Source organism: Anolis sagrei, chromosome 1 (genome assembly GCF_037176765.1).
Source record: "Anolis sagrei isolate rAnoSag1 chromosome 1, rAnoSag1.mat, whole genome shotgun sequence".
NCBI lineage: Eukaryota > Metazoa > Chordata > Lepidosauria > Squamata > Dactyloidae > Anolis > Anolis sagrei.
In genome coordinates, this window is record NC_090021.1 from 27,836,324 (window position 1) to 27,859,995 (window position 23,672).

Genomic DNA, 23,672 nt, shown 5'->3' on the forward strand with positions numbered 1-23,672 from the left:
AAGGTTTTCTGGACATACGGGTTGGGTGTCTCAGTTTTCCTCTCTTTTAAAAGTTCTTTCCATCACTTTGAAACCCAGATGGTGAAAATGGGGACTAGTCATTAGTGGATGTCAAGAATTATTTATGATGGGAAGTTCACTGTCTTTGCTTTAAAAAAAACCAACAGAATGTATGAAATGAAAGCTGTATTGAACAATATAAAAACATATTTACTGCAGAACTTTTGGGAAATTTCAATTTTATAAGATTCTTCTATTATATCACCATGTTGCTCCCTCTGACTTGTCTTTCATACAAATTATTTCTTAAAGCTCCAGTGAACCTTTGGGAAATGATGTGCTGCAGAATTATCATAAATAAATGTGCACGCACGGAAACATTTGTATGTTTTTTGAAATCATTAGAGCTGGCTGTGGGAATCGTTAAGTGCCTTTCCTCTTAAGCATACATTTTTATTTAGTATAATTTTATCCCACCCTTTCCTTAAGGCGTCCAGGACACCATATGGTCTCTGTTCCTATCTTCCTGTGAGATAGGGTGGGCTGACAGATAGCAATTGGTTCGCATTTTATCCAATGGAGTGTTAGTGCTGAATGGGGAATTGTATCCAGGCCTCCACTGCCTGGCTACTCAAAGCATTTCTGGACTTAATTTCCTACCCATGGCTGATGATCTGGAGTTTTAATAGGGTGCATGTATTTGAGAGTCAGCATGGTATATAATGGTTTGAGTGTTCAGATACGAGTCTGGAGACCAGGATTTGACTCTCCGTTTGGCCATGGAAACCCACTGGGTGACTCTGGATTAATCATACACTCTCAACATCAGAAAAACCCATAATAAATTAAGCATAGGTTGGAAACTACTTGAAGGAACATCACCACCACCACCACCACGACTGCAACAACAACAACAACAACAACAACAACAACAACAAGGAACATGTATTTTAATTTTAATCTGTTGAAGCAGAACTTAGAAAAATTACTTTGGGGGCTACAACTCACAGCACACCATTGCCAGAACATGGAAATAGATTTTTTTATTCATCGTATCAGGAGCGAACCAAGGGTACAGTTGTAATGTATTTTAAAAACACAGTGTTTAAAAAACTTGGCAGTATATTAAATGTCCTTTGACCAGTAGCTGGCCACTTGGAGTGCCTCTTGTGTTGCTATAAGAATGTCCTCCATTGTGCATGTGGCAGGGCTCAGACTGCATTGCAATTGGTTGTCTGTGGTTTGCTCTTCTCCACACTCGCATGTTGTGGACTCCACTTGGTGGCCCCATTTCTTAAGGTTGGCTCTGCATCTCATAGTGCCAGAGCACAGTCTGTTCAGTGCCTTCCAAGTTTCCCAGTCCTCTGTGTGGCCAGGAGGGAGTCTCTCATTTGGTATCAGCCATGGATTGAGGTTCCAGGTTTTAGCGTGCCACTTTTGGACTCTCACTTGCTGAGGTGTTCCTGCAGGTATCTCTGTAGATCTTTGAAAACTATTTCTTGATTTAAGGCATTGGCGTGACCAGAAGTGACTTGCAGCATGGAAACAGATGTTAAGAAGGTTAGTCTCACCTCGGGGTGAGAAAAGCGGTATACAAATACTGTAAATAAATTAATTAATTCATCTCTCTGAGTGTTGTTCACCAAGCTCTCTCAGCAGCAGCAGGCATGACCTTCGGAGCAGGCAGGTGGAGCTGCAACAGTTGATTGGGATTCTATTCCCATGGCATATTCCATAGTTTTCTGGGTTTTGATATGTTTATTAGAATTTGGGTGGCCAGGTTCGTGTATTCTATTGGTGTACTGTTTGTCCTGCTACTCAATAGTCTCCTTTCCTGACCTAGCTGGAATGATCTCAGAGTTGATGTTTGAGTCTCCCAGGCTTGCAGTGCTGGGAAAAATCAACATCCATATTGTGGTCAAGACTTCATGTCTAACATGACAACACTGAGTTTATCTCAAGTTATATATACCCTACTCATGCTGCTAGACACTCTCTGGATCTCGTTTTCTGTGCAGGATGGGATGATGGTAATCTGAAAGTGGAAGAACTCTCTATAGTTGCTCTGTCATGGACAGACCACTACCACATGGGGTTTAGACTTGCCAGGGTTCGTAAATGCTGCAGGGACAAGGGATCTGCCCCAGAAGGCTTGTATGTCTGTCTGGATTCCTGATGTCTCTTCTGGAGTTTCCTGCTGCCTTGGCAGGTGATTCTGTCAAAGTTGTAGCTGACCTCTGTAATAGGGAAATGGCCAAGATAGTGGACAGGATTGCTCCTAAACATCACCTCTGACAAAGTGGAGTCCTTTGCTTTTCCAGGGAACTGATGGAAAAAGTGATGGAAAAAGTGTGAAGGCAAGTAACTCAGAATGGATCTGATCAAGCACAGGCTAGAGTTTGTGCAATTTCTTCCCCACCTCTGTTACATGTAAAAAGAGTTGACTAGCAGAGCTGTTTCAAGTGGTATGGGGGGTTTTTTACACATAGATTAAAATCTCGACCATCAAGTAGCCCAGGTGAAAAACTTGTCTAGCACTTTAGGGATAAAATTGCTCCACTCTAACTTGACTGCTGATATAGATCCAACTCTAACCCATACTTGTGGCATTATTGTGGCATTTCAACCTGTGCAATCAGAGAATGTGGACATGATTCTTGGAAAGGTGAGATCCACCATATGTGTGGTTTACTTCTTGGGATGAGAGCAATTACCAATCTCGATAAAATAGTGAAGAGTAGAGACATCACACTTGCAACAAAGATCTGCATAGTTAAAGCAACGGTATTCCCCATAGTAACCTACGGATGTGAGAGCTGGACCATAAGGAAGTAAGATAGATGCCTTTGAACTGTGGTTTTGGAGGAAAATTCTGAGAGTGCCTTGGACCACAAAAAGATCCAACCAGTCTGGGAAGTAAAGCCCAAATGCTCAATGGAGGGAAGGATATTAGAGGCAAAGATGAAGGACTTTGGTCATATAATGAGAAGACAGGAGAGCTTAGAGAAGACAAGGATGCTGGGGAAAATGGAAGGAAAAAGGAAGAGGGGCCAACAAAGGCCAAGATGGATGGATGGTGTCCTTGAAGTGACTGGTTTGACTCTGAAGGAGCTGGGGGAAGTGATGGCCAACAGGGAGCTCTGGCGTGAGCTGGTCCATGAGGTCACGAAGAGTCGAAAGTGACTGAATGAATAAACAACAACAAACTATATGTGTGTTAGATCCCTCCCTTTCCTGGTTCATTAAAAAAAAAGCTGGGGTGGATATGTGTGTGAGACTGGCCAAGTGGTTAATGTCTTGGTAAAACAAGATGATCTCAGCTTGCTTGAAGGAGGCAGTTATACAATTGTTTTAAAATGTTGTTCCTGGATCCCACCTTTCTGGATTATTGACCAGTCTCCATCATTCCCCATTTAGGCAATGTTCTGAAGCACTCTCAGCTCCAGATGTTTATGGATGAGAGACAAATTATCTAGATCAGTTTCAGTGTTGTTTCAGGCCTAGTTATGGAACAGAGATGACTTAGGTCATCCTGATGGAGGACTTATGGCAGAATCTAGAGGGAATATGACCTTGCTAGTTCTGCTGGACCTCTCAGCAACTTTCACTGCCATCAGCCACAGCATCATTCTGGTCCACCTTGCAGAGATAGAACTTGAGGGCACTTTTTACAGTGACTGCATTCCTTGTAGATTAGGATAACTATGGAATAAGGCAGGGGAATAGGCAAACCCAGAAAGGAATATTAAGGAATTAGTGCTTGAGCTCTTGACTGTTGGCCTGTGGTGTTATTCAGGGCCTGTTTCTGCTTCCATGCTATTGAACATATATGTGAAACTGCTGGGAGAGGTTGTCTGGAGGTTTTGGGATTTGGTGGCACTGGATTGCACTGGATTCCACCACAAATCAAGGAAGCAATTGTTGATCCTGAACTGATGTTTGTCGCTAGAAATGAATTGGACGAGGTTGAACAAATAAAAAATTAATGCAAACAAGACAGAGCTGTTTCTGGTTGGTCAAAAGACAGATTAGGGAATAAGGATTCAGCCTGTACCAATGGGTTTATTTTCCCTGTAAAGATGATACTCCACAGCTTGGGGGTGCTCCTGGATTCAAACTTGAGCCTGGGAGCTCAGGTTTCAGTGGTGCCTGAGAGTACATTTGCAAAGTTAAAGGTTGTGTGCCAGCTGTGCCTGTTTCTTGAGATATCAGATGTGCGCATGGCGACACTTCCTTTAGTTACATTTGATTAATGTAACATGCTATACATGAGACTACCTTTGAAGAGTGCTTAGAAACTTCAGCTGGTCCAAAGAGCTGCAGCCCGGTTGCTAACTGGGGTTGTAACTCAGACATGGGATTCCGGCCTTATCACACTAAAGCTTAAAGAGTAGGAAAGACGTGGTCATGGGAAAGCCAGTGGTGGGTTCCATCTAAATTGGCACTACCTGCTGTGGCATCTTTCTCCATGCTGATGGATCATAAACAGCTGTCAAAGAAAGAGGAGGAAGTTTAGGAATCATGAATTATGACCTCTTCTACACTGTCATTTATCCCAGGATCTGATCCCAGGTTATCTGCTTTAAACTGGATTATATGAGTCTCCACTACCAAATAATCTGGGATAAGCAGATAATCTGGGATCAGATACTGGGATATAGGGGCAGTGTGGCAGGGAGCCTATGTTGCCCCCCCAAAATGTGGGCTACTGATTTTTTAACGGTACCAATAATAGTCATTTTTTGTCATTGCACTCAACATGCCAATCCCCCAAAACTCTCAGACACATATCTTGGAGAACAAATTATAATATAATAAAACTTTATTTATACCCCGCCTCTATCTCCCCAAGGGGACTCAGGGCAGCTAATATGAGGCCAAGCCCAACAGTTACAACAAAGCAAAAGAATACAACAAAAAAACATAAATTAATACAACAAATAGAATACAATAAAATCAAAGAAAAATAATATAAAATAAGCATAAGGTAAAACATAAATAATCAAGTGGGCAGGGCCAGGCCCGTAGCCAGGATTTTGTTTCGGGGGGGGGGGGGGGGCTGAGTCTGAGTTAAAGAGAGTCTAGCCTAGCAAACCTTTTGTATTGTTACCCCAATACCCCATGCATATGAGATATATTGAGTATAGTGATCAGATCATGATATGAATAAACATACCAGTTTAAATAATGCACCAGTAAGGCCTTCTCACGAACCACCATCAGAATTTCAGGGGGGGCTGAAGCCCCCAAGCTGCCCCCCCCCCCCCCCGGGCTACATGCCTGGACAGGGCCAAATACAACTAATAGGATTTTTAAAACCCTAGGTGAGATGGATGAGTAGGGTGATATATCTGGTGGGAGGTTCGGATGGGACAAACAATGGGATTTAGTTCACTGAAGGGTGAGATAAAGTGCATCAAAAACATTATGTGCTGAGTTGGTCAAGGTGAGGGATTTGTTGTTTAATCCTTGAAGGCACACCGGAACAGCCTCTTCCTGAAGGCTGGCAGTGTGGATGCTTGGCTAATCTCAATGGGTAGTGAGTTCCAAAGTCTAGGGGCAACCACAGAGAGGGCCCTCTCCCTCGTCCCCATAAGTCGCACCTGCGACCGAGGTGGGAGTGAAAGGAGCCCCCCCCCCCCCCCGGTTGATCGAAGGGATTGTGCAAGAGCATAGACATGGATGCAGTCATGAAGGTAGGTGGGTCCCAACCCATGCAGGGCTTTGTAGGTGGTAACCTGTACCTTGAATTGGGACTGGAAATTAAACGGCAGCCAATGGAGCTCCTTAAACAGGGGGGTAAACCGCTCCTTGTAATTCGCTCCAATTAGAAGAGAGACCACAACTTTATTTGGACAAGGATTGGCCTACATATGAGTCTGGAGTCAGGCATTGACTAATATGCCTAGTGACTGGTAAGTACATAGATCTGGCCTAGATTAGATCCCCTAAGATAATCTGAGATGCACCAGTTGGATCAAAATCCACCATGGTCACTCAGCCACCAGAAAATGTGGAAAGCATCCACTTACCATTCAGCAAAATGTTTCCAAACATACATCTTGCAACACCTCCACTGAGACCTGCTTATACCACCACCACCCCCAGCAACCTCGACCGTCAGAGTAAGTTGGGCATCACATTTATTGTACGTCTTCAAGTCATTGAACTATAACTCCCATGATTCAATAGCACTGCAGTAGGGCAGTTAAACTTGTGTCAAACTGCATTAATTCTATAGTACTGATGCACCCCTTATGAGAGAAAAAAATAGCACATAAATGTAAGCATTTATTAAATAGTAAATGAATGCTGGAAGAATGTGCTCTACATTGTACAATGCAATTCCAGCTGTCTGGTTTTCCAAACTGTCATCTTAATAGTTACTGCATTTTTTTAAAAACCTAGCCCATTAACCAAATGTATCCTGTAGCTCTTGTTTTGCTACGCCCAATTAAAATTCAGTCAAATTATAAAATGAAATAAGAAAGTCTAATGTCTAATGAGACAAAAGAGAAGTGGTGATTCTTTTGGAGTATCATTTATCGCTCATAATGGGCTCTTCGATGCCTGCTAATTTGACATCATGTTATTTTTCAAAAGTGCCTCTCATCCAATCAACATCCCTATGAAAAGTCTGTCTAACTGATGAAACAAAGCAGCCATATCAAGCAGTGACATCTGGCACAGGTACAAATGAAATCAGTGAGCCTCATTCGTCTTAGCGGCTGCTTGCCAAGCACTCTAAAACGAAAACATTCTAAATCTCCTCCATATTTTGATGATGAAAGATTAAGACAACATAATTCACTTGGAGTTTAATATTTCATGCTCCAGTTCTGAAACAAGTTGTTGTTTGGAGCAGTTTGCTTGCTTGTTTGTTTGTTTGTTTATATATTTTAGGATTTGATGAGAACAGTCCTGATTAATCTTCTTCTGTCCCACTTTTTCAGCTGCTTTTAAAATGTCTCTCTTCAACTTTCCTCTTTTGTTCCCAGTTTACTTCCATTGCCGCAAACTGGATTCAAAGTACAAATATAATTTGTACTTGGTTAACTCACTAGGGAAGACAGAAAAAAAGGAAGTATCCTTTCCAATAGGTTCAGGCAGAAGCAAATGGATTTAGCCAATCTAAGATTAGCCACTACTACTACTACTACTAATAATAATAATAATAATAATAATAATAATAATAATAATACTTTATTTCTAAACCGCCCTCTTTCCCCGAAGAGACTCAGGGAAGGTGCACTTTTTATTTGTGAAACTGAAGGTAAGATTTCCCCTGACATTAAATCTAGTCATGTCCAACTCTGGGAGGTGGTGCTCATCTCCATTTCTAAATTGAAGAGCCGGCATTGTCCATAGATGCCTCCAAAGCTTGGAGCGCCGTTACCTTCTCGCCAAAGTGGTACTTATTGATCTACTCACATTTACATGTTTTCAAACTGCTAGATTGGCAGAAGCTGGGGCTAACAGCAGGAGCACACCCCACTCCTTGGATTCAAACCACCAACTTTTCAGTCAGCAAGTTCAGCAACTCAGTGGTTTAACCTGCTGCACCACCAAAGAGTATGTAAGTGCATTTTTTTCAGTATTATCTTTCCTGTACTTGGTGACAACTCTGCTTTAAAGAATCTGATAAGGAACAATAAAGAAAAACACAACTGAACCTATTCAGTTGTTGGTTCCTTAGAAGACTCAGATGGTACAGTCTCTGCTGGGTCCTCTTAACCAATGCTGCCGTATGAGTACCCCAGGTCAAATTGTCCTTAACAGCGACACTCAGTGAAACTGGCCACCTGCTCCACTTGGTCTCCATTTATGACAAAGGGCTGAATTTCTGGTCTGTTCTTTCTATAGTCCACTAAGAGCTCCTTAGTCTTATTGATGTTAAGAATCAGATTATTGTCCCTGCACCACAAGAGCAGCTGATCCATCTCATCCTGATATGTAGACTCATCCCACCACTCTTGTATCATCTGCAAATTTGGTAATTGCATTGCTATGGTGGATATAGGTGCAATCATACTGTACAAAGTGTAAAGCAGAGGCTCAACACACAGCCCAGTGTTGAGAGTGAGAACTGAAGAGGTGTGATTACCTAATCTAACCCTCTGGGAACATCCAGACAGGAAGTCCATAATCCAGGAACAGATTGAATATGACAATCCAAGATCCACTAGTTTAGACACCAGTCTATGTGGGAGGATTGTATTAAACATGGAACTAAAGTCTCAATAAGCATCCTCACGTAGTTCCCCCATCATTCCAGATGGGTCAGAGCAGTGTGGAGCATGATGGCTATGGTGTCCTCTGTTAATCTGTTAGCTCTATTTGCAAACTGATGCTTGTTCAATGTATGTGGAAGGCAAGAAATGATATGCCTACACACCAGTTTTTCAAGGCACTTTGTGATGATGGATGTGAGTACCACTAGTCTGTAGTCCTGAAAATTACCAGTATGGAACTTCTTTGGTACAGGAACAATGATGAAGGCCTTCATACAAGATGGGATAATAGACTGTGATAAAGACCAGTTAAAAATCACCGTAAAAACACCAACCAATTGGTCAGCACAGTCTTTAAGCACCCAATGAGAAATGCCATCCGGTCCAGTGGCCTTCCTAGGATTTGCAACACACCTTACCTCATGTTCCTCCATAGTGAGGTTAGAGCTGTAACTGCCCCATGGCTGAATTCCAGCTACCTCTGGTGGGCTTACTTCAAAGTGGGCAAAAAGGGGATTCAACTCCTCTGCCAATGAGGCATCCCCTTCAGCAGGAATGTCATTGTTCGATTTACAGTTAGTGATTTGCTGAATCCCCTGCCACACCTTCCTCGCATTGTTACTGTGGAAATAATCCTCGACCTTCTTCTTATACTCCATCTTGGCTTGCTTGAGACTTGCTCTGGCCTCACTGTATTTCACCTCATTGCAGGGGGTTGTTTATTGTTGTTTTGTTTTTGTTTAAAATTTACTTTGTCTTGCTTTGAGTAAAGTCGGGGCATGCTTTGGAGGTTGCTGGAAACTCTGGAGTATCCCACAAATTCCGGGTAGTCTGGACAGCATGATTCAGTTCAGTTTCCTGATTTAGCTGCCCAGAGGGATACTCTTGCTGTTGCTGGGGGTACATTAAGAGAAGTGGTGGTTTTCATGAAGCTTTTCCTTGATTTCAGTCTACTGAGAGGATGACTTTCACAGTGTTCAACCTTATTTCTCTCACAGCAACAATTTCCCATCGCACATTGGGGGGGGGGGGGTGAGGGCAATGCCAGCTAGCTTGTAGAGTTTAGTTCCATGTAGTGGTTAGAGAATTTTCTTGGGACTCCAGAGATCCAGGTTCTAGTTCTCATTGAATCATGACACTCACCAGTGCCAATTTGGCTTGTTGTGGAAACACAACAAGGATTGATGGGAATGCTTCAGTGGAGACCTCTTTTCCCCATGATAAATTTTTCAAGAGTGAATTTCCCTTCCCAGGAGTAGATTTCTTTCACTTCCTATTGTCTCATCCTAGTTTGTAACTGTAAGTCATTTGTAAGTCTAACTTGAGGACTGCCTGTAGCAGGAACATGAGTTTATTAATACTTAGACCATTGGCCATTCGTGCATAAAATAAAATAAAATCTATATAAATGTGCAATGTTATAAAATCACTATACAAAATTAATAGCATATATTTCTTGCATATGAAAATCCAATATCTGCCCACTCCACTGCTGAGTCTGTTCAGGGACTTCTAAGTAGCCCATTCTTTGTTTGCCCTGTATCTCGTTGAAAGTAATGCAATGCAAACAGAAGGCACTGAGACCTTGCTTACTGAAGGGAACAATGTATTCAGTTGAAACCTCATTGAAAGAGAGAGCTAGGAATCTGCCTGACTTGTATGTCTTTTTCTGCATTGGTGAATGAACTTTGTACACTATCATCAACATCATTGAAAGTTGTGTGTCCTTTGGCCTTGATTATTATGAAAAGTTATTCACTAGTGAATCCCACTGTATGATGATTCGAAAACTGCTCAGTTTCCCCAAATGCAACTCAACACCGTTTCTGCTTGTATTTAATCACTCCTCTCAGGAATGCCTTCAGAGAAATGATAGGGCAATCTATCACTTGAGAAAAGTAGCTGATATAGTGAGTAGGAAATGCTGTTGCTGGGACATATCAAATACAGGTTTCATAATCTGCTGGATAGTTTGCAAAAAAAGAAGCCTTTTAATCTGCCAAATTTCTTATAGAATGGAGACCTTTCTCACATGTAAAGCACATGGAGTATTCATTTTGTTTCCTTGTCACTCAAGGTTAAGCTATCTCCTACCTGAAATGCATTGAGTGATCTTACAACCTCTGAGGATGCCTGCAATAGATGCGGGCGAAACATCAGGAGAGAATGCTTCTAAGCATGGCCATACAGCCTGAAAAACCTACAACAAACCAGTGATTCTCACCATGAAAACCTTTGACAATACATTAATTACTCTGAATTAGGCCCCTAATACCACATTATCTGCTTTGAACTGGGATATATGGCAGTGTGGACTCAGATAATCCAATTCAAAGCAGATATTGTGGGATTTTCTGCCTTGATTATTCTGGGTTATATTCTGTGTGGAAGGGCTCTTAGGCATCAGTGCAATTGACTGAAAAATTCACAATTGATAATATTTTGATTGTTCCTCTGTCGAAGAGTCCAGATGCAAGGCATTTCATTCAGTACTCAAATCCCTTTAATACGCTTCTGAAAAGTTTAAGTGGAATTCAAGTGAAACATAAGCTTGATACTAGAAATCAGCAGGCAGCAAATTTCAGCCACCATGTGTGTTCTCAAGGGATATTTTCAAGAGGGAGGAAATATGTTTGAGAAGAAGTCAAGTTTGCCGTGGAATTGCTATCTGCTCAATGAAATTCAGGCAACAATATAATCTACTTTATTTAAAAGCAAAACATAAAGGAAGAAGCATCTCTTCCAAATTCATAACAGCTGGCCGGCAAGGTTCAATAAATTCCCAGTGAAGAGATACAGTTTTTCTTTGCTTTTCTCTCATTATTTGATTATTGTGTTCAACTTGAGACTATTAAAAATTTTGTAGAAAGTAGCAAGTTACATATTGTTTCTTTGTTACTATTTTACATGAAAACGACTTAACAGCTTTCTGCCAAACTGAGGGAGCATTTTCCAGCTATTTTTATTTAAAATACAGGCTACACAGCATACATGAACCTTACTTTAATGGAATCTTGGGACACACCAATTATTTTTTTATTGGAATTTCACTAGAATTGAAGGATATTTTGAGATGGGTCAGAAACAAGATTCAGGCTACATGATATACACAAATTCACTTGGTAAAGGTGACTCTGATTATTTTTTCACGTAAACAAGATAATGTGATATATCATTTTGATAGGTTAAGTTCAACAATTGCCTTGGGTTGAGCTATAAAAATCAATATGTAGTATAACTATACAAATAAAATTCTATCAATATAAATAAAATTGAATTTATGTCTGTTACTTCCATGGATGAATGGATTTTTACAAAGATTGCAGGGGATTCTTGAGATCAATTTATGTCATTAGCTATGTTGAACTTTAGGGAGGTGGCCTGACTTGCATGTGCAGTGTTTTCTTTTTGTGTGTGTCAGGAGAGACTTGAGAAATTGCAAGTTGTGTCTGGTGTGAGAGAATTGGCTGTCTGCAAGGACATTGCCCAGGGGACACCCTGATGTTTTACCATCCTTGTCGAAGGCTCCTCTCGTGTCCCCACATGGAGAGCTGGAGCTGACAGAGGGAGCTCATCCATGCTCTCCCCGGATTCGAACCTCTGACCTATCAGTCTTCAGTTCCGCTGACACAAAGGTTTAACTCATTGCTTCACTGTATGTACACTGTAAAATTAATGCAGTTTGGTCACACCTTAACTATCTGTGAATAGCCCTAGTAGCCACAAAGTACAGTTTATTACTTTACCCTACTATTCTTCAGCAACAGAGCTTCTCCATCTCCACCTCCTCGCCCTTTCCCAATTGCCTCCACATCATTGACAGGAACCAACTATTTATGTAGCCGGTGTCAGGAAAATGCCTGCCTCAGCAAACATGACCCAAGATGATCATATCATTATTGACACTTCCCTGGCCCTCTGGAAGACGCTTCCTGTATGCCTGAGCAAGGAAGAGGTCCTTAATCTTCATATGTCAAAATAAGGAAACCAGTTAGAAGAATAGTCTGCCCATATGATAGTTTTCTTTCCTTAGTCCTCGCCTTCCCCTGTAGCACGCGGCATGACTGGTTTGATTTGGTGCAGCTCTCCGGAGGTTTAGAAAGGCTTGTTAGTTAATTTTTATGAGTTAATTATCTGTCTATTCTTGTGTATCTCTGTTTTTTCTGTTTTCTGTTTTCTGGTTTTATTCGAAACCTTGGTACATATATACAGGTATTAATTCACAATTTTCTGTAATGATGTGATAAGAGAGAAAGGAGGATGTGGGTTGGGGGTGAGGGGAGACTTTGTGGCAAATGACAAATAAATTGGTCCTAGAACCATCCCTAAAAGCCAGGATGACTAAACTGAGACTGTTCTACTTTGGACATGTCATGAGAAGACATGACATGTCTTCTTATGAATCATAGAATCATAGAGTTGGAAGAGACCTCGTGGGCCATCCAGTCCAACCCCCTGCCAAGAAGCAGGAAAATTGCATCCAAAGCGATGGCCATCCGACAGATGGCCATCCAGCCTCTGTTTAAAGGCCTCCAAAAAAGGAGCCTCCACCACACTCTGGGGCAGAGAGTTCCGCTGCTGAACAGCGCTCATAGTCCGGAAGTTCTTTCTAATGTTCAGATGGAATCTCCTTTCTTGTAGTTTGAAGCCATTGTTCTGCATCCTAGTCTCCAGGGCAGCAGAAAACAAGCTTGCTCCCTCCTCCCTATGACTTTTCCTCACATATTTATACATGGCTATCATGTCTCCTCTCCGCCTTCTTTTCTTCAGGCTAAACATGCCCAGCTCTTTAAGCTGCTCCTCATAGGGCTTGTTCTCCAGACCCTTGATCACTTAAAAAGAAACTAATGCTTTTGGTAAGGTGGAAGGAAAAAAGAAGTCTGCATTCCAGATAGATGGACTCAATAAAGGATGCCAGAAGCCTGAATATGCAAGATAACATAGTAGAGCTGTCAATAGGATGACTTGAGGAACTCCCATTTATAAGGTCACCAAAAATCAAAGCCAACTTGACAGCAGCAAACAATATATTTATTTTGCTGTGCCATTATTCACACTATTTGATTCCTAGATTTTTAACCATCTTGGTGTTACTGTTGAATCTCATTCATTTCTTTCATTGTTCATTGGTTTTTAAAAATAAATGTTCATTTCTCTTTTCATAAATGTAAGCATTATTTAGAAAATGATAACGTTTCCTTTTTTAGACTATAATTCCCAGAATCCCTCAAGAGGTCTTACCAGTGATCAAGATTATTTGATATTTGGGCTGGTGACGGGGGAAATATAGTCCCCTAAAAGGAAGTTTTCCAAGCTGTGATCTTGCTTCTGAATGCTTTAAGAAAAAGAAGAAACTTATCGGCATGATGAATATTGTGTTTGGTCTCCCATATGGTTGGTTAATAATAACACACAGCATTTTGAAAGATGCTGATTAGATGTGAAGTGAGATTTATGATTCGGCTGTCCCTGAGGATGACCATCGCGGCAGTGAGAAACAAAAAACAACAATTAGAATGTAAACGAGCCTGCTGAGACTGCCCCGGCTGGAGCTGTGGGCGAGACTGTTTGTGCAACTGGTCAAGAACAATTCATCCTTGTGAAAATATTAGCCCTGTACTCCTGCCAAGATGGGTGTCTGTGCCGGGATTATACGCCATGCTCCATGCCAACTGCAGAGTTTAAAGATGCCTTGAGGGAAGTTTTGACTCAAGTCTTATCAAAAGGATTTTGGATTTTGCATTCTGCTGCCCTGCCCTCCCTCCCTCTGAAATATACACATGCTCGCCATCCCCTTTGAGGTCTCATGCCAAACCTTTCATGGCTGTTCTCCTCGACTGCCCTGTCTCCAGTATCTGCTATCTCAGAACTTGGCATCTGTGGCCAAACTGTGGCTTCTCCTAGGGTCTCCTTCAATAGAGCCATTGGTCCTCATATTGATTTCATTAGCAAAAGGGTACAGCAGAGGTCTCAATGCACCCACTAATAAGAGAAAATGATTAGGCATACCTCTGCTGCTGCTTTAAATTGGTTTAATAACCATCCCTCTCTCCTAGGGAGAGAACCGCAGCTGCCACCATTACACATGCCCCAGTTACATCCAGCTTAGGCTGCTGTAATGGGCTTGACATGGGGCTTCCTTTGAAAAGTGTTTTTGAGGCCAAGCCAAATGCAGATCAAAAGAAAGACTCCCTTTCTGTCTGCCCTATAACCTTGCTCCTTGGGTTTGCAAGGATTTCATATTGAGTGCAATATAATGCACTAGTCATGTCATGTTGGCATATAAACTGTATCAAGGCATACCATATTTTACATTTTGAACTCCAGCTTTCAGAATCCTTCAATCTGCCTGGCCACCAGCCAGACAAGGAGACCTGGGAGTTATAGTGCAAATGTAATATTTATCAAATCTGTTTCAAATACCAAGTTTTGTTAGAATGCTGTTGCTGGCTTCTGTGCAAGCAATTTCTACAGAAACAGATATGTTTGCCTGAAATGTTTGTCCATGCCCTAAATAGTTCAGACCTTGCCTATCTTCATGACTGCATCCCCCCATATACCTACGTGAGTGTTAAGATCTGCCAGGGAGGCCTTCCTTGTGGTCCTGCCACCGACACAAGCACAGTTGGTGGGGTAGGGGAGAGGGCCTTCTTGGGGGCAGCTCCATGGTTTTGGAACGCACTCCCCGGGGAGATTAGACAGGCCCCCATCATCCTCCTTCTGGAGGGAGTTGAAGACTTGGATGTTTAGACAAGCCTTTGAAAATGTCTAGCCAATGGTTTGCAATTATGATAAAGCACAGTACTTTCATTCCATGCTCTTGTTCCTTAGCTGCAGCTTGCACGATCCCTTTCCCTTCTTGTTGTTTATAGTTGACCATGTTTTTATGATAGTCAACACCATAGGTTATTGGGTGCCATTTTGAGTTCAAATTGTAGTTTTATATACTACTGGTTTATCTTGTATTGTATTGTATTGTATTGTATTGTATTGTATTGTATTGTGTGTTTATTTTATTTTATGTGTTGTTTTAGGCACTTTGTGCCATGGGTAAGCTGCCTCAAGTCCCTTCGGGAAGATGGAGGTGGGGTATAAAAAATAAAATTGTTATTATTATTATTATTATTATTATTATTATTATTATTATTAAGGTGGCTGTCCACATTTAGTGCAAGATTGCATAAATGATGTTACCTATGCAGAGCCATTCTACATGGAGATGCTTATTGGGTTGCACATTTCATTGTCCATTCAGTTCCACATATGTTTGTGCATTCAGTTGTGCATGTCACCATCAAACAAGGGTTGCATAGCATAATTGATGTCCCATTCTTTATGAAGAAATCTATAGCTATGACTCTATGCCATAGAACAGTGGTTCTCAACTTTCTTTGACCAGGGACCACTTGACTGCCGTTCATTTTCCGGTCCCAATTCAAGGTGCAGATGCTCACCTACAAAGCCCTAAACGGTTTGGGACCCGCCTACCTGCATGACCGCATCTCCATATACGAACCCACGCATTCCCTTCGGTCATCTGGAGAAGCCCTGCTCACGATCTCACCTGCGTCGCAAGCATGTTTGGTGGGGACGAGGGACAGGGCCTTCTCTGTGGTGGCCCCCGACTCTGGAACTCTCTCCCCAAGGACATCAGACAAGCCCCAACGTTGGCAATCTTTAGGAAGAGCTTGAAGACCTGGCTGTTCCAGTGTGCCTTTCCAGAATAGGAAACTCCTGGCATCATGTCCCAAATGCACTTTGTTAGTTTTAGGATTGTCTGCACATTGCACCTACCTCCAAAAACCTCTACATACCTCCTGTCAAGTTCAGCACTTTTAAATTCTGCCCATTACATTTGGCCCGGCCTTAGGTTTTAAATGCATCATGATGTCATTGTTTTTAGTGTTTTATTGTTTTGCTTGACGTTTATTATTTGTTTATGAGTTTTACTGTGATATTTGTATTTTGTTGTTGTCAGCGGCCTTGGCCTTTGTAATCCGCATCGAGTCCTTCGGGAGATTTTGCGGGGTATAAATAAAGTTAATAATAATAATATGACAGAGACCACTCGACCAGGGACCACTTTGACCAGGGACCATTCTCCAACATTTGTACCAAAAGGGTTACGAATCAGTTTTTGGTCAACTTTAGATTCAGTTTGGATATTTGGGAGGCTGATTCAGAAAATTGCATTGGATAGACCACATCAGCTCTACTTTCTGATACAGAACATATGCCATCCAGTAATTGCCATCTGCTCACCACAGAAAACCATATTTAATAAGCCTCAGCACTATAAGAGGGTTTTGTGAGACCAGTTGCTCTCATTGCAATGGTGTAGTAGCGGTGAGACCAAGGAACATATTTTAGTTCTTGCGGACCACTGGTGGTCCATGGACCAAAGGCTGGGAACCACTGCTGTAGAATGAATGCAGTTTGACACCACTTGAATTGCCATGGCTCAATGGACCAAAGGCTGGGAACCACTGCTGTAGAATGAATGCATTTTGACACCACTTGAATTGCCATGGCTCAATGCTATGAGATCATGGGAGCTAAAAACCTTGGAAAACTACAGTTCCCTTGAACTCTTTGAGAAAAGGCAAGGTATGCATTTGAGTTTACACTCAGAGTAGACCCATAAAAATGTATGGGACTTAACTCTAGAGTTAGGATGACCCATTTTTAGTAAATCAATTAACAGATGTCTCCCCACAGCAAGAAGAAAGCATCTAAATTATCCTAATTACTTTTTATTAAAGGTTAAAACACTTTTACATTATAAGATTGGAAGCTGTCTTAAATTAGAGTAATCCTTGTAGTGAAATCTACTATCCAAATGTATACCCTTGTTACCAAGATACTGTTGGCAGCACTTGTATCTATTGGCATCTAATAATATTTCTTTAAGACTGCTCTGGAGTAAATGAACTGAGACTGCCATAAATGCCCTATTTATAAGGAGATTATCAGGTATGACCTCTTTTCTTCCAGTTGCATCTCAAAAATTACACAGAACGTGTATAGTTCTATTTAACAGCGGTTTGCGAATTCAGTGTTTCTCCAAGGCAATTCACTGGAACGCAGGAATATCAGTTACACAGAAAAGCATGGAGATTAACAGAAACCCAGGAGGAGTGAAGCAAGGGTCAACTTTTTAAATAAGCCTCATTGAAGAAATAATTTTCTATTCACAAAAGAGACATGCAGAAATGCCACCTAGCAGTTCACAAATCATGGCCATTATACTTGAGAAATGCCTGCTGTTAATTTTTGCGAACCATGGACATGATTTAGCTGCCATTATAAAGTTCCCAAAGTCTCAGTAAGTTCAATGGAACGTGTAAGTGCATGTTTAATGTGCACTGGCACGGTGGGTTGAACTGCAAAGTTGTAGAACTTGCTGACCAGAAGGTCAGCAATTCGAATCCTTGGGATGGGGTGAGCTCCCGCTGTTAGCCCCAGCTTCTGCCAACCTAGCAGTTTGAAAACATGTAAATGTGAGTAGATCAATGGGTACCAATTTGGTGGGAAGGTAACAGCACTCCATGCAGTCATACTGGCCACATTACTTAGGAGGCATCTACGGACAACGCCCAGTTCTTCAGCTTAGAAATGGAGATGAGCACCACCCCCCAGAGCCAGATTAGACTTGATGTCAAGGGAAAACCTTTGTTGTTGTTTATTCGCTAAGTCACTTCCAACTCTTTGTGACCTCATGAACCAGCCCACACCAGAGCTCCCTGTCAGCCATCACCACCCCCAGCTCCTTCAGAGTCAAGCCAGTCACTTCAAGGATGCCATCCATCCATCTTGCTCTTGGTCAGCCCCTCTTCCTTTTTCCTTCCACTTTCCCCAGCATCATTGTCTTCTCCAAGCTTTCCTGACTTCTCATTATGTGGCCTAAGTACTTCAACTTTGCCTCTAATATCCTTCCCTCCAATGAGTAGCCGGGCTTTATTTCCTGAAGTATGGACTGGTTGGATCTTCTCGCAATCAAAGGCACTCTCAGAATTTTCCTCCAACACCACAGTTCAAAAGCATCTATCTTCCTTCGCTCATCCTTCCTTATGGTCCAGCTCTCACATCCATAAGTTACTATGAGGAATAAGATTGCTTTAACTATGCAGATCTTCATTACAAGTGAAATGTCTCTATTCTTTGCTATTTTATCGAGATTGGTCATTGCTCTCCTCCCGAGAAGTAAACGTCTTCTGATTTCCTGGCTGCAGTCTGTGTCTGCAGTAATCTTTGTACCTAGAAATACAAAGTCTGTCACTGCCTCCACCTTTTTCCCCTCTGTTTGCCAGTTATCAATCAGTCCTGTTGCCAGAATCTTGGGTTTTTTTATGTTTAACTGCAACCCAGTTTTTGCACTTTCTTCTTTCACCTTGATTAGAAGGCTCCTCAGCTCCTTCTCGCTTTTGGACATCAAAGTGGTATCATCTGCATATGTAAGGTTGCTAATGTTTCTTCCAGCAATTTGAACCCCAGCCTTGCATTTGTCAAGCCCTGCACATCACATGATGTGTTCTACATACAAGTTGAATAGGTTGGGAGAGAGTATACAACCCTGCTGTATGCCTTTCCCAATCTTGAACCAGTCTGTTGTTCCATGGTCAGTTCTTACTGTTGCTACTTGGTCATTATACAGATTCCTCAGGAGACACACAAGGTGATTTGGTATCCCCATACCACCAGGAAAAAAATTTCTTCATCTTAATTCTCTGTCACTGGAATTGGCTCAAAGGGAAGATGTACAGCTTTTCTCTTCATTAAGCAATGGAAAGAATAGGATGCTACAGAACAGTGTACAGTATATATGAAAAAGGCACAGGGAGTTGTAAAAAGATTATTGGCAAACTAAATGAATTATCCCTTACTCAACCAATTATCCCTTATGAGAAAGTTGGTGATGTTTAAAGAGTTTAATCAATCAATTGATTACAATTTGACAGACAGCAACAAATGACATTTTAAGGTAAAGGGACCCTAGAACAGCTTCACTGGTTCTACATATGTCATATGTGATATATCTTCATCCTCCTGGCCTTCCTTTAGTAAGCTTCTGATATTTCTATTGGGCCCAGTCTTGTCCTTCTAAGCCCCCTGCCCACCCTCCATTCCTAGATCAAGGGAAGAAAATCAGAATATCTTGGATAGGATCTAGTCGCCACTGTGAAATTTTCAAAACTTCAGTGACTTCAGTGGGTCCCTTGAGAATATGTTTCATCCTCAGTGGGCAACCTTGGTCTGTAGTTCAAATGTGGATAGAAAAACAAATAGAGTGGGTTAAACAATGGTCATTGTCTGAATGTTTCTAAGCTCCTGATGGATGCTTCCTACAGAAGATCAACTAGCAAACAATCTGAGTGCTCCAATTTTGGTAGGTGTTTTCAGAAAGGGCTCAGTTCCACCATGCCTAGTTTTGGAGGGGGGGCATCCAGATAGGTACATGCTGTTCTGAACTATAGACTCATACAGTTGGAAGAGACCCAAAGGGCCATCCATCCAGTCCAGGCATGACTGCATGTCATGGGGACCTCAAATCAGAGATCTGTTCCCTTATTCAGATCAGACAATGCTGCAAAGCAGTGAAGATCTCGGACCTTGTTTCCAGTTGATGTTTTGAGTCTAAGATCTTGGGAGTTTGGATTCATGTTTTAAGAAGTTTCTATAGTCTTGCTTTTAGATTCATGTTCGTGTTTTGATTCTGTTTTACTGTACCTTGGTTTTATGGATCAGACTGTTTGGATTATTGCCTTTTTTTCCCTATTGCCAGGTTGGTTTGGCTTATTACTTGTTGACTATTTTTCCCATTACCTATTGGATTTTGCCTTTCTTATTTCTTATGGTGACTTTTCCTTTTTATAGGTGCTCTTCTCAATAAAGTGTTTTACTACTACTTTTTGATTCCTGGCTGGTGTTGAGTGCAAGATGAATTCTGGCTAGGGTGCAACACAAGCTAAACATACTCAACTCCCTAAGCCACTCCTCATAGGGCTTGGTTTCTAGACCTTTGACCAGGCCCGTAGCCGGGTGGGGGGGTTGAGGGGCTTCAGGCCCCCCCTCGAAATTCTCAGGGTGGTCTGCAAGAAGGCCTTACTGGTACATTATTTAAACTGTTATGTTTATTCATATCATGATCTGATCACCATGCTCAATATATCCCATATGCATGGGGGTATTGGGATAATGATACAAAAGGTTTGCTAGGGTAGATCCTGAGCACCTCCCCCCCCCCCAATCAAACTCAGCCCCCGCCCCCGAATCAAAATCCTGGCTACAGGCCTACGGACCATTTTGGTTGCTCTCATCAGCACATATTGTAGCTTGTCAATATGTTCCTTGAACTGTGGTGTTCAGAACTGGACACAATATGCCAAGTGAGGTCTCATCAACGCAGAATACAGTGGGACTTCCCTCTATCCAAACAATACACTCCTATTGATGCAGCCTAGACTCACATGCAGCATAGGGTTACAGCCTGTGCTTGACGGGGTTACACCCCCCCTTAAGGAGAAGGTTCGCAGCTTGGGAGTGATTCTGGACTCATTGCTGAGCCTGGAACCCCAGGTCTCAGTGTTGGCCAAGGGAGCTTTGATATTGATATAGAGGTGCAACAAAGAATTATCCCAGGCAGTAACAGGGCACCCTCAAAACTATCAGGTCATCAAACACCAATCAAGGTAGCCAATTGAACTGTTGCACCTCCATATCAACATCAGCTAAAAGATGAATCCCCAGGACTGGGCTTAGTTTCCAACAGACCTCACAACCTCTGAGGATGCCTGCCATAGATGCAGGTGAAACGTCAGGAGAGAATGCTTCTAGAACATGGCCATACAGCCCGAAAAACCTACAACAACCCAGTGATTCTGGCCATGAAAGCCTTCAACAATCCATCGGGCCTTCTTGTCTTTCTATCCCGACAGTGCTGTAAGGTTATCCTTTCCTCCTCGGTATCCCAGGCCTTAGCTGGGAAGCTGTTTAAAGGGCGTCTGCTCCAAGTCGGCTCCCCATTCCCCAAGTCCCCCTCCCGCCGCTCTCCTCATCTTGGAATAATCAGAGGCATTAACTGAGGTCGAGGAAACAGGCTCTGGGGTTAGTGGTGGGAGGCTGTGAAAATCGGGGCGGTGGGGAAGCAGCCCTTCGAGGAAACCTGATCGCTATTCATCAAGCGAGGAAGACGAGAAGGGTGATCGGAGGGAGGGGGAGGCAGGCGAACCCTCCTGAGCCCCGGCTCCTGTCGACCTGGCCTGGGTCTCTCGGATTCAATTATCCCATTGATCAAGGTAGGAAGGAACCTCCTCCACTTCCAACCGGACCAGAGTTGGAAGTAGTTCCTTTTGGGACTATATCTCCATGATCCGTCGCCCAGCATGTGCAAAGTCGGGTTTTTGACTCCAACTCCCAGAAGCCCAAACCAGCATGCACCCTAGAATTGTAGGAGAGGTAAAGGTTTAGCCCTAACATTAAGTCCAGTGGTGTCTGACTCTGGGGGTTGGTGTTCAACTCCATTTCTTAGCCGAAGAGCCAGCGTTGTCCGTAGACACCTCCAAGGTCATGTGGCCGGCATGACTACCTTCCCGCCTGAGTGGTACCTATTGATCTACTCATATTTGCATGTTTAAGAACTGCTAGGTTGGCAGAAGCTGGGGCTAACAGCAGGAGCTCATGCCGGATTCGGATTCAAACCTGGGACCTTTCAGTCAGCAAGTTCAGCAGCTCCACACTTTAACTCACTGCTCCACCAGTGCACCTGTCTTGTAGGATGCATGCTGTAGGTATTATATCTCCCAGGGTGTATCTCAGGCATGGGCAAACTTGGGTCCTTCCAGTGTTTTGGACTTCAGCTCCCACCATTCCAAACAGCCTCAGGTCCCTTTCTTTTCATAAAAGTTTTCTTTTTCGCTTAAGCAGCTGGGGGGGGGGGGGAGGATGGGGCCTCAGGCTATTAGAAATGGTGGGAGTTGGGAGTCCAAAACCTCTGGAGGGCCCTAGTTTGCCCATACCTGAAATACACCCCCCAGAACCCACCCACCCACTTAATCCAACTTTTACAATATGAAAGAACACTATCCCCCAAACACTCACAATTTGGGGTTTTGTGCCCAGCCAGAACTGCCATTTGCCTCTCTCCCAGGGCGAAAAGCTCTCTAGTTCTCCTTCCAAGACATCTGGTTCTCTTTAGCTTTTCTTGTGTTTGTTGTTTGCTCTTGTTGTCTTTTCTGGAGCTTGGGGAGAAGAAGCAAAGGAGGGGGGAAGGAACAAGGATTTTGAGAAATGGCTATTTGGAAAAAGCAGGAATCTCCACAGGCTTCTGGAAGCATGACCCTTTTGGAGATTAATTGGCATTCACACTATTTGGAATAATCATCATAACCTTTGGAAAGGCATGACCTTATTAGAGATGCTAACCTTTTGTAAAGTATGATCTTTCTCAGAAAAGTTAAAAACTCACTTGAGTCAATTTCCTCTTCATGAATCTACTCGTATTCATGCAATGCAATTAGGTTTCTCAGTTGTTAGACTGATATACCTAGATATCGCTTTGAACTATTAGGAACAAAAATATGCCAATGCACAAAAAACATTCAGCAAAGTTTCAGAAGTGTTCTTTCTGTTGCCCAAAAACATCTACTCTCCCTTAAAACATAATGGTTTAAATCATGCTCTAAAGCAGTGGTTCTCAACCTGGGGTCCCCAGATGTTGTTGGCCTACAACTCCCAGAAATCCCAGCCAGTTCACCAGCTGTTAGGATTTCTGAGAGTTGAAGGCCAAAAACACCTGGGGACCCCAGGTTGAGAACCACTGCTCTAAAGAGACCAAAAATAAAGTAGTCTTCGTTAAAATAACATAGTTGGTTTACTCCCAAGCTTCATCTATTCAGCATACAGATATATTGCTTGTCAATCCAGTTACATATAGGTTTTGACATAGTTTCTCTGTGCAGATAATACAGGCATCTTTCTTATAATCAACAGTCCAAATTCGAAAATATCTCTCTAGTCTAAGAGTCTAATAGAGTCTGTAAAGCATTTTTAAAATGGAGTCTGAGCTCTGAATAGTCCCAGATCTGATCACATGGTGTGCAGCCCCTTCCACAACATAGAGTTAAGGAAAACTGCATACCAATACAGACTTATACAGTACAGTAAGCAATCAGAATTATATACATAACAAATAACTAGTGGAAGCTTGAAGAAGGTTGCTATTTGCAACAGAGGAAGGAAATATAGGGTCTTTGATATTCAAGATCCAGATATCTAATTTGTTTTGTTTTTTTGGGCGGGAGGGGTGGCAGCAGGATCCTAGATGTATTTATTTGTTTGTTTGTTTGTTTGTTTGTTTGTTTATTATTTATTTAGGATGTACCTGTCCAAGAATGCATGTCCACTATAGAATGAATGCAATTTAATCTCTCCTTAACTGTCATG

General features: G+C 42.3%; 1 long non-coding RNA gene across 3 annotated transcripts in view; it reads right to left on the reverse strand.

Moving 5' to 3' along the window:
* Nucleotides 1-4,050: 4,050 nt before the first annotated feature.
* Nucleotides 4,051-23,672, reverse strand: part of LOC132761492 (uncharacterized) — a 36,872-nt gene continuing 17,250 nt past the window's right edge. For all 3 annotated transcript variants that reach the window (XR_010909157.1, XR_010909158.1, XR_009629963.2), the window contains 2 exons: nt 22,329-22,468; nt 4,051-4,489 (listed from right to left, as the gene is read on the reverse strand). This is a non-coding gene — a long non-coding RNA (uncharacterized lncRNA). The remainder of the gene's footprint in view (nt 4,490-22,328; nt 22,469-23,672) is intronic.